Source organism: Elgaria multicarinata, chromosome 5 (genome assembly GCF_023053635.1).
Source record: "Elgaria multicarinata webbii isolate HBS135686 ecotype San Diego chromosome 5, rElgMul1.1.pri, whole genome shotgun sequence".
Lineage (NCBI taxonomy): Eukaryota > Metazoa > Chordata > Lepidosauria > Squamata > Anguidae > Elgaria > Elgaria multicarinata.
The window spans coordinates 55,135,353-55,150,774 of record NC_086175.1 but is presented as its reverse complement, the minus strand read 5'-3'; positions in this window follow the sequence as shown (position 1 = coordinate 55,150,774).

Below are 15,422 nucleotides of genomic sequence, written 5' to 3'. Positions count from 1 at the left end.
AACAGCAAAGTGCTAATAAAATATTTTGATAGTTTGAAGGGCGGGACGGTACTGACAGATTTAGAATTCCCCAAAAGCTCAAATATAACATCAATTAGAGTGGAAACTATGCAGGAAGCAACATTGTTAAACCAAAAGAAACTCCCATGAACCATGGACACTCCCTTGAATCAGGTGAGTATATCAAAGCTTGTTTTTCATAACAGTTTTTCATAACAGGAAGATGCGAGGGAGACTGGAGCAGGCAGGCACCATCGGGGCATGTTTCAGTTGGACCCCACCCCCCACAGGGCTAACATCTTCACCTTGTGGGGAAGAAGGAGCTGTTGGTTTGCCCTCCATTGGGAGATGAGAGGACGGAGCAGGGCCTTCCCATCAGCCTAAACAGTCTCCTTAATTTCTTTTTATTTTCTCCCTCTTCCCTCCCCATCCACTTTTCCTTGTGTGTCACGTCTTTTTTTTAGAATGTAAGCCTGAGGGTAGGGACTGTTTTCTTTATTGATACATTGTAAGCCGCTCCGAGAGCCTTTTGGCTGAGGTGCGGGATAAAAATACTCTAAATAAATAAATAAATAAAAATAAATAACAGTTGTTTTTCTAAGTTCCTGTCTTCACAAGCCAATAAGCTCCTTATCACTGGGTGCATTTTCCTTGTCTCTGGATGCATATCTTCAGCAGTTAACTATTCTACTGAAGTGGGAAGGACCAAGGAGAAATTCCTCCATCATTACCCAATGAAAGCATATAATTTCTGCAGTTTTTCTTTTAGAAAACAGTATAATGGTTTAATAACAAACTGCTCCGCAATTGTGCTACTGCGGCACACAGCTGCCTTAGGACATGAACAATGGTGTTTGTTACTGAAAGCCTCATAAATCATATTTTGTCTTGCTCACTGTTTAGAGGGTAATTAGAAAGCAATTTAAATGGAAAATGAGTATCCTGCATGCAAAAATTTAATTTCTGCACTACATAATGATTTGGCAGTAAATCTGTATGTGCTGATCATACAATGGGTAGCTCATAGCTGCTTTTTAGGTTTCCTTCGTAAGATGCTTCCAAACATGAAAATACCATTTAAACACTATGTATGAACAAATGAATGAATAAAAGAAAGAAAAAAAGTTCTTGGTTCTTGTTGGTTCAAACTGGAGTTCACAATACTGCATCTCTTCATGCCAAGATGAAGAACTACTGCATTTAAATAAATGCAGAGATCAGTTGGAGATGTTGTACTCAAAACCTATAGGTTTTCTCAGGTGCAGAAAACAGTTGTCTAATTCACAGTAGGGCTGATGGAGTTCCTCACTCAGAACAATTAGAGGCAGGTAGACCTAGTTAGCTGCCAACATATAGGTAGCCTTCTTAATAGCACACCTGATTGCTTTGTGTGCTTCTCCATCCACAACCTACAATAAGCTAAAGTGCTTTTATTTAAACTCATTTGGCCCTACTCAAGCCAAAAAGACAACATTTGTTTAATCATAAATCTCAGCTTCACAGAATCAGGAGGCAATGCCTTTTGGGCAAAGCAATCCGAAGTTTGGAACTGAATTAACCTTCTGTTGGAGGCATTTCATATGTTAATAATCTGGACTCTGGGTGGAGGATGGATGTGAACCAAAATTCCGAGACTTAGATATTTCTCTTCTACAGATAATAATAATAAAAAGAAAATACAGATTAGTCAGAAGAATTTAAATCCCAGAATGCGAATTACTCCTCAAGAAAAATTTATATATGAGTTTATTATGTCAGGCGTTCGATTAAGAGCCTTTTCCCTGGCAAACTGAGACAGGAGCCCCACTGCTCTACCAGTCTTGCTGCAGTAAGAAGGCTGAGTCACAACATTGCTGTCTTGCATAGTTCAGCTTCCAATTCTGATTACTACCACTTGCTAACCCTCATGGGGCATGAATAATTCTGGGGCAGGCTACTCTCCATTTACTCGAGCAGTTGGCTCACTGGCCTGTCCCTCAAGCCATGTTGCATTCTTCTGCTTCCCAGCCTTGTTGCTCCTTTACCTGGCTCAGTCCTTTTGCCTCTGTTTGCATCCTGATCTCTGCTCCTTCATTGGATGAACTCATTGGGCAGTTTGCCCTTGGTATTGCTTCATGCTTGCTCCCGTAGAGTTCTGGCAATTTATTATATTATTAATTATTGATTTGTTGCATTTATATCCTGCATTTCCCCCAAGGAGCCCAAGGTAGCATACATGATAACCCCCCTCTCCATTTTATCCTCACAACAACCCTGTGACATAGGTTGGGCTGAATGTCGTGGCTGGCCCAAAGTCATTCAGTGAGTTTCATGGCCAAATCGAGACTAGAATCCAGATCTGCTGACTCCCAGTTCAACACTTTGGCCACTACACCACATGGTTCTCCGCTGATCATAGCATGACTAGACCTCATCTGTGTTCTTCATTTCTGGCATAGACTTCATGGCTCCAGAACCTTTGGCCATTTCTATACCAGCCCAAAAATCTGGGCTGGTCACAGTCGAGTCCCTGTGTGTCCAAATGGGACTCCCAGGGGCAAGGGGAGATGAGCACAGTTTTTCCCAAGGATAATAATCCCTGGGAAAACCTAATTTCGGCATCATCCAGAGACTGATTCTCCTTGATCTCTCAGTGGCTTTCAATACCATCGACCATGGTATCCTTCTGGAGCGACTGGCTGAGTTAGGAGTGGGAGGTACTGCATTACAGTGGTTCTGCTCTTACTAGATTGATCACCTTCACCAGGAAGAGGGTACCCAGATAGTCAACAGAAATCCCGTGTTCCCTCCTCGGCATCAGGATTACCCGATTCCACCCTGGGAGATGAAAACTGTGCAGATTTGGAGGGAGGTGGCACCAACCTGGCGCTGTGAAGACAGACCCCTTGTTTCCTTCCATCTTGTTTTCACTGCTACAGTGTTAAATCCTGTCAGGTTCTGCTCTCGGCTTTGCCAGTAACATTTATTAAGTGTTACTTGATAATATGGTGCCAGTGATGTAGCACATGATAATGTCATCATATAATAGTGGTAAATGTGATATGTAATGGCAGCGTGGTGCTAAATTTGAAGCTACTTCTTTAAAAAGCTTTCCCTTTGAATAGCTCATAGGTACTTACATGAAGCTCCCACTGTTCCTCCATCTAGATCTCTATATATTTAGCTTTAACAGAGTGATAGTATCAGTTGCTTCATCAGGCCCAATATGAAATTACTTCAAGTCAACTGATTAGTTTGAAAAGGTAAACAACATCAACAAAAATCAATGGCATTTTCTGTAATTATATATTTGAAATATTCTTAAAACAATCCACGAAATGGTCAGATAGTGCACATAATTCCAAGAGACAGTAAATAATGTGCTAATGATTTGGTTACTAAAAAAAAGGCACCAATACCTCCTTAAATATCAGCGTATTTAAATGTTGTCACATGATCACATTCTCAAATATTCTTGCAAAGCATTTAATGGCAGTATAATATTGTTTCCCATCTTTGCCTCAGGCTTCAGAAACAGACAGATTTGGATCCAATATGATGGGCTTGAATTGATTGTAATGGTTCTGGATTGCATCATTAGATATATGTTTAAGCCTCTAGCAGAAGGGGTTTCTTTTAATTACAGTCTTCATCTTTTAAATATATGTGCATATGTGAGACAAGATAGCAATTAGACAGTATTAGCCCAATCCTAATTATAAATGCCTTTTCATCCCCATTTAAACAGCTTCCCTTCAGACTGATCCTTTTCATGGCTATGAATAAGGATAATTCTTTTTAAAATAATATACATGTTACAGTCACACTGAGAAGCCATTTCATAAAATGCAGGAATCTGTCAGTTATGTTTAAAAATGCCTTTCACTTCAGCTTGCTTACAAATGTGCTTGCCACAGTCTTGTTTGAAGTGAACCAGTTTTCCAGTATCATGTAATTAGTACTTGGGGACCTTTTACTCAGAGCTCTCTCAGTAAGGTCGTCACTCAGCTTTCAATACTTGTGCGTTGACCATATTTTTTGTTGAGATGTAATTTCTCTTGGAGGCTTTCAGCAGCTTTGTAGTTGGCCATACACGTTTCTCCCCCCCACACACACACACCCAAAATGGTGGTATTTCCACAGTTAGCACTGTGTGGAGTTAGTCCTTGGTGCAATATTTATGCACAGTGAATTCATTGTATGCTAACCCCTTATCAGAGGTCCCCATCCTTTTTTGGGTTAGTGGGTGCATTTGTAATTTTGAAAGAATGTTCTGGGTGTTCTATGTGGGGTTGACCACTCATAAAATGGATGCCATAGTGGGTGTGGCTAGTCACAAAACACTTATTTCACAGAAGGCAAACTGATAAGTCTAAAAGAAAAGTAATTCCCCCAAGAACTTAAGTACAAGGCAGAAGCAGAGTCTGACCTCCAAAACACAAAAGCACTCTTTTGAGCCCAAATGCCAGCCACCCAGGTAAAATATGTTTTTAATTAAAAACAACAAAACCTTAAGAAACAAAATAAAAATCAGGAGGGACAGGGAGCCTGGTGGGCACCATGAGAAGTGTCCATGGGCACATTAGTGCCCATGGACATTAGACTGGAGACCATATACGTTCAGCATTGCCAGAGTATGTACTAGGATATCTTAAAGTGCCGTGAAGATCTGCTAGAATGTCATAGGAAAAATTGACTAATTACAGGGGGTTGGACTTGATGGCCTTATAGCCCCCTTCCAACTCTACTATTCTATGATTCTATGATCTAACACAGGAGGTTAGGCACCCTCAGATGCTCTGCTGCAACCATAAAATTGACCTGCATCACCTTTTGGATCTTAGACCAAGGCAGGTTATGCGTTTGTAGAGCTGAGATGCAGAAGATCATCATTTTAACATGTTGATTATAGTTGAAATCTTTATTGTATGTTACTCCATTCAAATCCAAAGCAGATAAATATTATTATTTTTAGTTCAGCAAACTGGAGGACGCTGAAGGAGATTATGTGTGTGTGCGTCTATGTACACACATTAACAACAAAAAATGCCACTTAAGAGTTTGCTTAGAAATCTCTGTACCTACTGTAGAGTAATTATGAAAAATGTAGCTGCTAGACACACATCTAAATAATGCCTGTTTTGCACACTCACCCTGTATATATTGCAAATATGTACATACACACACACACTGTAATTTCAAGGAGCTATGGCTATTCATTGCTAAATAGGATCAGGGCCTTTACCACACTAAATGGATGCTGGATTTCATTATAATCCTGTTTTAAAATAAGATTTGCTGTTCTCGATTCCCAGTTTTCCAAGGTAATAGAGATTATTGCCATAGCAACTACTGGTGGCAAAGGTAGAGCCAGCAGAGACACTTCGCTGGGAGCGAAGTCAAAAAAGAGTCTCCTCCTCCTTTCAAATATAAATGTTTGCATATGCAAAAAATGTGGATCATGTTTCATTCCCTTCCACTATTGTCACTGCCCTGAGTGAGGGCTGACCACACTAGAAGGAAAGAAATGTGATGTGGACAATTATGATTGATTTAAGCGTAGGAGACATCAAGCAGGACATTACAGGCACAAACAAGGCAGCCTTGTTTTAAAGTAGCTGCATTACTGTAAAGAAATGCATTGCCTCTTTAAAATAACAATAAATGCCCTTGAAAATATATGCAAGGCACACATCACTGTTTTCAATTTATTCATAGTATAGACATGTTCCCATATTCTCTGACTGACAAACTCTTTAAGGTGTCCAGGGTGTTGTTGTTTTCCCTTCCTTGCTTCTTTGAAATAAGTGTCATTTTGATAAAATCAGAGATGTTCTTGTAAATTACCTACACCATTAACACCATAGCTGAGAATGATGATAATGGGATAAGTACCTCATAGTCATCTTCCTTCCCCCATATCTGTGCAGCGTTTTGCTATTTTCATGTGAGTCAGATTCAAAAGGCTATTATCATCTGCAGCCTTCAGAGGGAGAACAATGAAATGAAACTTGCTGTTCTTACACCATATTTCTTTCAGGGGAGCTTGCAACAATGCAAGTGTATGAAGCACTTCATGCATTTATATATACTTTAAGTGTACACCTAAGATGTGTGCAATATATACTGCAAAGGAGGGAGGCTGCTATTCCAACACCAACCTTGTAGGGCAGGCTTCTGGCAACATGCCCTCCACCTTATTGCTATTACCACTAGGGCTGTGCACCACCTCGGGCCAAATCCCTGAATCCAAGTTGAGGTGGTACCAGGTTGGCTTGTGGTGGCCCGAGGCTGAAGCAGATCCAAAGCCTCAGGGCACTTTTGGGCCAATTCAAGGAGGTGCTGGGCCGCTCCTCCCCCGAAAGGGCCTCTGAGGTGAGTCAGGGGGGCTGGGCACAGCCCTAACTACCACAACTCACAGACTAAGAGCTTTTCTAGATGAGTGATTTATTGCACATGTGTGATTGGCTCCTCGCAGAGGTTTGTGGGTTCTTTACCTGATGTTAACCTCCAGGATGTTAACCTCCCACACTTTCCTCGAGTAATCTTGTTTTTCAAAAAATCAGAAATAATGCAATATTTAAATTCCAGGATATCCCCAGTGTCTATAATTCTGCCACTAGATGGTGTTGTTTCATTGAACATAAGAGCATTACCAAAAGGGGAAGTTCTCAATTCAAAATCATGTGGTTGCTGTCTAAAGAAGACAGTTGTAAATGCTGAAAGACCCCAGCATTTAGGTAAGGGTGCAGAATTTTTTCCTTAATGTAGAGACACCCTAAGTCCAGGCAAAAGAGGATCCCATGACCTAAGGCAGAGGTAGGCAGCACGTGACCCCCACTGAATTTGCAGTGTTGGCAGCAAAAAACAGTGGTTTTGCTTGAAAGCAAGGCATGTGAGGAGTGCACACTGTGTTTGGAAACAAGTTTCAGATTATTATTATTATTATTATTATTATTATTATTATTATTATTTATTTATTTATATAGCACCATCAATGTACATGTCTAGGTTTCACAGTCTTGGCACTAAGGCATTCACACATGCACATACACACCCACCCATCCTCTTTTATTGTTATAGAAGAAAAAATATAGTGGGATAAAAAAATGATTATGGGATGACCTCCCCACTAAGTCCGGCCTGGTGCCAATACTGCACTGGGTTCAGACTGTCTTCTACTTCAAGGAATTTAATGACATTATGATGGAGCATTTATGCCAGCTGTCTGAACAGGTCTGGCATTTTACTGAAACTGCTTTTAAATTGTTTTTGAATTCCGTAGACTGAATTTTTATGCTGTATTTTACCTTGTGAATTGCTGTGAACCACCCAGGCCTTATCTAGACCTAAGGTTTATCCCGGGTCGTTTCTGCCTGCTCCTGGGATATCCTGTGTGTCATTTACATGAACAGGGATGACCCCGGGATGATCCCGGGAAAAATCTTAGGTCTAGCTAAGGCCCCAGAGAGCTTCAGCTACTGGGTGGTATAAAACCAAAATACAAATAATAGGAGAAAGGCAGCATAAATAAAATAAAATAAAATAAAAACAGCTGCCTAAACCTATACTGATCAGTCTGATGTACTTGAACACTTACAGAGAATGTCAGGCTCATTCTGGCATTTAATGAAGCCTCTTAAGATGGCCAAGAAGTGTCAAAGCCCAGGAGAAAATATCCCATCTTTATGTTATATCATGTTTTTATACTGTTTGTTTTATACTTTGAATCGTTTTAGTTTTTGTGAACCGCCCAGGGAGCTTTGGCTATTGGGCAGTATAAAATGCAATAAATAATAATAATAATAATAATAATAATAATAATAATAATAATAATAATAATAATGTCCTTTTCAGGCAGGCTTGTAAATTTTAAAGAAGGTTGTTATGTCATGAAAACATAAAATCCTCCATGTCTAGTTATTCCAGCCAAGCATATGGGAGCCTTAAAGTGTGTTGCAAAGTAGTCCGTCAAAGTGAACAGTACAGACTCCCAAGGCCAGGAGGCTAGATATTATTATTTATTTATTTATTTATATAGCACCATCAATGTACATATCTTCATCCTCAGCTCCAGCAAGGAGGGAAAAGCACAGGAAGGGGTTAAGATCAGTCATGTGTGACTAAACTGAGCAATTCAGTTTCAAATAGGCTTCTCAAAAATGCAAGCCCCAAGGCAAAGGTAGGCAGTAAGATTAACACACTGAATGTGAAGAGCAATGCCATTGCCTGAACTAGCGCATGTGCCTGGTCAGTGCACAACAGCTGCTCCTTTTGTTGGCGTAATATATATGATTGAGACAGCCATCCTCCCTGGGCATCTTCCTTCGTCAAGAGAGAAGGGAAACATCAGGTATTTTGTTGCAGAGCAAGTATCGATCCTTCACGGTACTTGGGACATTGCAACAAAAACTTGTGTTGGCTTTTCTTAGCCAGTGTAAGGTGGGTGGCGAGTCCTGATATCATGACTTCTGTTTGAAAGGTCTAAGAAGCAAGGTTTTTCACCAGCAAAATGGTACCCTTTTTTCCAATGAAGAACGGGAGCCCAACTGTGGCTGACTGGCAATTAGGGATGTATAGATTTTATCAAATTCATTCCACCTGTGTTTCGTGGATTGCCAGTGTCTTTCGTTCCATTGTTCGTTCACTGAGGGTTCAGCTTGGCCACGTGTGCATGAGCACAAATGCAAGTCACCTCCAAAAGTTAAAACAACAACAACACCAGTCTGCGGTATCTGCACAACTCAGAAAAAGCTGGTCTGCTGTGGAAACCATCAGTTGGGTTCATAGAAATCGGAACTCATTTGAATCTATTGTGGATTTCTCTGACATCTCTACTGTCAATCCATTGGGTTGACTAGACTCAGAGGAGCCCACTCCGGTGAAGAACCGTGGGGCTGATCTCCCAGGGAGAACCACAAACTCAGCCTCCACTTCTACTGGACAACCTCAGCTCATGAGCTCCAACCCGGGGAGTGGATGCTGCCATTCTGCCCCACTCTGCCCCAACCCAGCTTTGTCCACTTTGCAAGTTAGTACCTTGGTAAGAGAATTCTGTGGCCTTAGCTAGACCTAAGGTTTATCCCGGGATCGTCCCGGGGTCATCCCTGTTCATGTAAATGACATCCCGGGAGAAGGCAGGGACGACCCCGGGATAAACCTTAGGTCTAGCTAAGGCCTGAGTTGCCCTCGCACCAACACAAGCCTCACTTTACAAAGGAAACTTTTTTTATTTTCGCTTTACCTGAAAAACCAGGAGTTGCAGTGCTCACTAGCTTCAATCTGCAGGAAAGGGCTTCAGGCCAGGGAAAAGTATATTGCTTTTAGAGGCCCTTGTAAAAATTGTAGCCTCCACACCCTCTTCTTATGTGTTGGTATGTGTGTTGTTAGTTAGATCTAATCTTGAACTTGTTTGTAGTCAGAGCCGAAGCCACGTTTGCGCAGCCTACATAAATTGGCAGGGATCGTGGCTAGGTCCCCCTTTTAAATTGGTGCTTCGCTGGAATCTCTTGTCTATTATTTCCTTCCTCATGATCATGACAAACACTCTCTAGAGAAGTTGGCTTGAAGCACAGAATGACATTGCAGCAGGTTGCCCCATAGGAAAGCCCCATATTCATAGTGAAGAGACACCAGAAAAGTGTACAAATATGTGGATTTAATCCTTGGGTAGACTGCTGCCTGCTCAAACTACAGTTACAAAATGCTGAAACAGCTGGAACATGGTGCCCCTTATTTTTAGAATAGTTTTCTTTCAATGTGAACACCCCTCCTGAAGTATTATAATCCAGGAAATATTGCATCACATTCTTCTATTGCATGTGCAGCTGAATTTGGTGTGCAAACTGTCCCAGTTTTGTAAATACCTCTATAAACCCCCAAAGAAAACCTTGTTTCATTTTCAACAAAGAATAAAGAGCCACGTGACCTGGAAATCTCAAACCGTCAGCCTGAAGAGAAATTACTTGGTGTATTTTAACAATAGAAGGCATCCATTTTGTTCTTTGAAGAAATTGCAATCAGGGTTGAAACGAAATCCATCTTCCAAACAGGAAGTTGTATAATGATGACTTTCTAACAACCTCACCCTTACATGTGTACCAGTCAGTCACCCGTTTAAGAACCTTTTGCAGTGATTCGAGCCAAGCTATTATGGGACTGAAACTTAGGCATTTCCTATCCCCCCCTCCCCCGGTCTAAATGTACAATGAGTATGTTGAAACAGCTTTTCTCAGAATGATTAATGTATCTCCATGCAGGGACGTGGCCTTGTGTAGTATCACAAGGGAATTAATAAGATGAGTTTGTTTACATTTTGATTTGGTTTGGATTTTTTTTGGGGGGGGGGCAGGGAAAGTGATGGAAGATCTTTTGCCCTAGAAAAATAATTGGCCACATTGAAAAGAGAAGAAATGTGCCAAGGACAAATTTACAGGAACTACTACACATATTGCATTTTCAACTGTGTTAGCATTAAGTCTGTTTCACACTCTTACTATATTGGTACTTAGCAGAATGGGCTTGTCTTTGGCAGATTGGTTCTGGGGAAGCTTTGGGTTGCATAACAGCTTTCAGGAGATACATTTTGTGCCTTTCTGTAAGGAAGCCCAGGCAGTGTAAACTGAACTGGAAATGGGATTGTCTCATTTTGTTTGCTGTTCTCTTTGTTAAGGTAGGTTATCATCCAACAAGAACCATGCAGTGCCACCATGTATTGCATTATTTATTACACACACCAGCAGCAATAGCAGTACAGTTTGGAGACACCAAGACAATAATTTCCTATGGCAATGTGTGTTGTGGTATAAAAGTGGTCATTTGGTGCAAGCCAGTATTTATAAGAACAAATATTATGGCAATTCCTGGCAACCATTAGTTGTGCTGGTCAACGGAAGGACACTGGCAAAAACAAAAATAATGGGAGAAATGGCTTCAAATATCTCGAGGGCTGTTGCACAGAAGATGGAGTATGCCTATTCTCGGTTACTTAAGAGGGCAGGACCAGTCGGCAGAAATTGTAGAGAAGCAGATTGTGGCTAAAGAGCTGTTTGACAATGGTGTACAGAATTATGCATAGTGTGGAGAAAGTGGATAGAGAGACTTTTTTCTCCCTCTCTCATAGTGTTAGAACCCAGGATCATTCCATGAAGCTGACCGGTAGGAGATTCAGGACAGATTAAAAGAAATACTTCTTCACATGGCACGTTACCAGACGATGTAGTGATGGCCATGAAATTGGATCGCTTTAAAAAGGGTTAAACAAATTCCTGGATGAGAAGGCTCTCACTAGTCCTGATAGCGATGTGCTACCTTCAGTAACAGAGGCAGTATGCCTATGTTCACCAGTTGCTGGGGAACATGGGTGCGAAGATCCTGTTATGCTCATGTCCTGCTTGTGGGTTCCTGATCGACAGCTGCTGGCCACTGTGTGAACAGAATGCTGGACTAGATGGACCCTTGGTCTAATCCAATATAGTTCTTCTTACATTCTTCACAGACTGCCTTGGGAGGTTTTAGGCTCTGCTCTGCGGGGAGGATTTAAGCAGAGGCTGGACAGCCATCCCTCAGGGATATTATAGTTGCAGCCTGCATTGTACATCCTGCATCGAGTGGGGTGGACTAGATGACCCCCAACAGCCTTCCAACTCTAATGATGCTATGAACTTGCGTTGTTCTTCTTCAGTTTTCATTACGTGTCCAGACTCTTTTTTCCTCATGTGTCCAGACTCAGGCAGAGCCTGTTAGGTGTTTTATAACAAACAATGTCTAATTTCTCTCCGCCAGATGTTGAAGCGTATACTGTATGCTTCTGTATCAAAGCTGGAGTGACTCTCCCTGTCCAAAATATTCCTAAACTGTGGCACTGTACAGAGTTGAGCTGTGTGCAGAGGCCTCAATGGTGGCAATGGAACATGCACACACATGCAAGTAACTGGCAGCAGGTGTGCATCTGGAACCGATTAGCCAATGTGTCAATGGAGAATGCAGCCTAGGATCATGCAGAATTACAGATTGCCACAAGCGGAGAGCAAAGGCAAGGGACAAAGGTGCCCCAGCCCCAGTTGTAGGCCTATAAGAGTCTGCTTACTGGGATTTAAGAGGCTCCAGAGTGCAGAAGGCCAACATCTGGTCCTTGGAGTCTGACTGGTAGAGCAGCCATGTGTCCCATTTTACAGAGGACAGTCCTCTATTTGAAGTGTTGCCAGCAGACAATCCTCGATTTGAAGGCATCCTCTCTTTGAAGGGCTGACCTGTCCAAATCTGGTTTAAAGGTAAAGAACCATAATAGTTGTTGCTCATCAAAACTTAGCACCCTTAACAGGCGGGCACATAGGTCACCTGGTCAGTCTTCCACAGCATGGTGAACTGTGCTATATTTCTATAATTATTTCTAAATTTGCAATTATACTTATAAATTAATATATGCAAACGAGTGTCCTCTTTGTCCTCTGTTTTGGTGATCTAAGTGGCCACCCTAATAGGCAAACCTCTGGTCTTGGTGGAGCCAGGCCTAAGTATAGGACCTACTATGGGAACTACTGTAGGTGACACCCACCTTATAGATTGACCTCGCCCTGGTCTTCGGGAGGTGCCAACCTTAGCTAGGGATGTCAGAGAAATCCATCTGGGGGTGGAGTATGACATGTTTTCTTAGGTTCAGCCCCCAGTCTTAATTCCAGTTCCCACTATGTCCTCCAACTTGGTCAGCAGCAAGTTGGGCTAGTTCCTGGATTTTCTGGACATTTTGCGCATTTTTCACAGATTCTGTGATATGTGCAAATTTCTGAGCAATTTGCACATATTGCAGCCAAATGTGTGCAAATTATGGCCGAATGGGTGCAAGTTGCTCAGAAATGTGTGCAAATTGCAGAACCTGTGAAAAGACATCCCCCCAAAACATTCCCAAAGTTCAAGGAAAAGCCTACAGCTTTGCTCACAAACATAAACGAGAAATCTGGTTTCTTTTTTAAAAAAAGAACCAGATTTCCCACCCTAATTGCATAGGTGACCATATGAAAAGGAGGACAGGGCTCCTGTATCGTTAACAATTGTGATGAAGAGGGAATTTCACCAGGTGCTGCATGCATACAAATGACACCTGCTGAAGTTCCCTTTTCTATGCAGCTGTTAAAGATACAGGAGCCCTGTCCTCCTTTCCATGTGGCCACCCCATAACTGTGTAGCATCCTTTTGGCACCAATTAAAGACCCTTCCCTGAGTGAGTGTGATGACAAGTTTGTTAATGATGGTGTTGAATTGGTGTTAATGTTTTTATTAATGTTTTATATACATTTTAGTAACTATTATATATTTTAATTGTATTTTAATGTATATTACAATGTATTTTAATGAATCTAAGTTCTCTTGTAAACCACTTAGAAATAGTTTTTAAACATGGTAAACAGTATATAAATCTATGAAATAAAATTAATAAATAATTGCGTCAAAGACAAATATATTTAAAATCAACTGAACCAAGAGCTGATTACAAAGAACGTAGGTGGTGACTCAACATGAAAAAATGAGGCAGAATGTTTTTAAACATGGAAACTTGTATCTGGTCATCAAATGTTTTTTCTACCCTCCACTAGTCTGGGAAGTTGTTAGAGGAAGTGAAGAGGCAGGTCTGTAGGGCACATGTGCTGACTTTGAACGTTGTAGTCAGCAGCTTTAATGATTTAAAACAATACTTTGTATGTGCACACTTTTTAATCTTGGGATGTTTATTTTGAGACATCAGAGACCACCAAAATAGCTGAGGAAACAAAAGAAAGTGGAATTCTGATCCAGAGTTTTCTGCGGTGTGAGATTGTGGCTTTAGCTGGAAGCATCGTGTTAAATGGCACAATTGGGAAAGCAAGGATAATACAATGTGCGCCAGCTTCTGCCATGTAAAATGCTGTCAGGCCTTGGCAAGCTTGGACACATACCAATGCTACACATCCAGTTCTGGGGGTGGCAAACCAAGGTTCAAAGGACCAGAGGCAGATGGGAGGACAGGACAGGACAGGGGGCAGGTTCCAGATAAGACAAACAAGGACCAACAGCCTGTGGCAGGAGACGCAGTTTGGATAGGTGAGAGGGAGTCTGTATGGCTACTGAGTACAACACATTGCTCAGACTTAGGAGCCAAGCCTGGAGCAACAGTTAAATAGAGCTTGCCAGGCTACCAGTGCTTCCTAAGCTGCAATACCTTCTCTGGCCACTGTGACAGAGGAAAGATTAGGACTGCAATTCCTACAGCCTGAAAGCTGCCTTGATGGTGCAGGGTGTCTAGGCTCTGAGTCCTGAGTTTGAGTCCTCTGGCTTCTTCCAGAGGACCTATGGAACAGGAACTTGCACCCAATGACCTTGTTCAGATGACATGCTAAGCCATGGTGGTTAAGCATTTTGAGCTAAACATTATGGCTTAGTGTGTTGTGTGAACCATTCATAACCATGGTGGCTTCATAACCATGGTTTAAACACACTCACTAACCATTTGCTGCAAATCAGTTAGCAGCCTAACCATGGCTTTGTGTGTTGCCTGAACAAGCCCAATATTAGCAATCTAGCCATTACAGCACAATTAGTCTTGATAATAAATTCCATATCTGCTAGTTTTAATCAAGAAACATTATTCAATATCATATAACAAATCGATAGATCTTAGTAATACAAACACACTATCTAATAGTTACAATTGATAGAATTTTCAATTTATATTTTTATTTATGGTTTTCTATTAAGCAATCAAGCCAGTTGAATAGCTTGATTGAATATAACAGTATACAATGATATTGAAGGAGGTTCACATTTAGTTTACAGTGTCCTGAAGAGAAATCAATTAGTGACATAGGTACATTCACCTGAACTCTTAACTGTTTTTAAATAGTCCCATTCTCCTTAAAGGAGGAAGTAGGGTGTCCACTTCTGAAGAAACCATCACTGGACCAGAAAGGTCTTAATAATTATAGGCCAGCGGCAAATGTCCCCATCTTGGACAAGATTACTAAGACTGTGGTAGTTCCCCAAATCCAGGCTCTCTTGGATGAGACTGATATTCTGAGCACTTCATCAGAGTTCAGCCCTGGTTACAACACCAAAACAGCCTTAGTCACCCTATCGCAGGACTTCTGTCAGAAAGAGAGCGTGTGCAATCTTGATGATGCTCCTTGACTTCCCAGTAGCTTTAGATACTATCAACCAATCAACCACTGTTTTTTTTCTGGAATGGCTGTCAGAATTGCTGTAGGCAAGATTGCTTTGTGGTGGTTTCATTCTTACTTGGATTGCAGTTTTCAGGAAATGGTGCTGGAAGATTTCTGCTCAACTTCAAGGCATCTTCATTTTAGGGTCTGCAAGGTTCTATCTTATTCCCCATGCTATTCAACATCTACATGAAACCACTGAGTGAAGTCATTCAGAGATTTGGAGTACGTTATCATTGGCATGCAAATGAC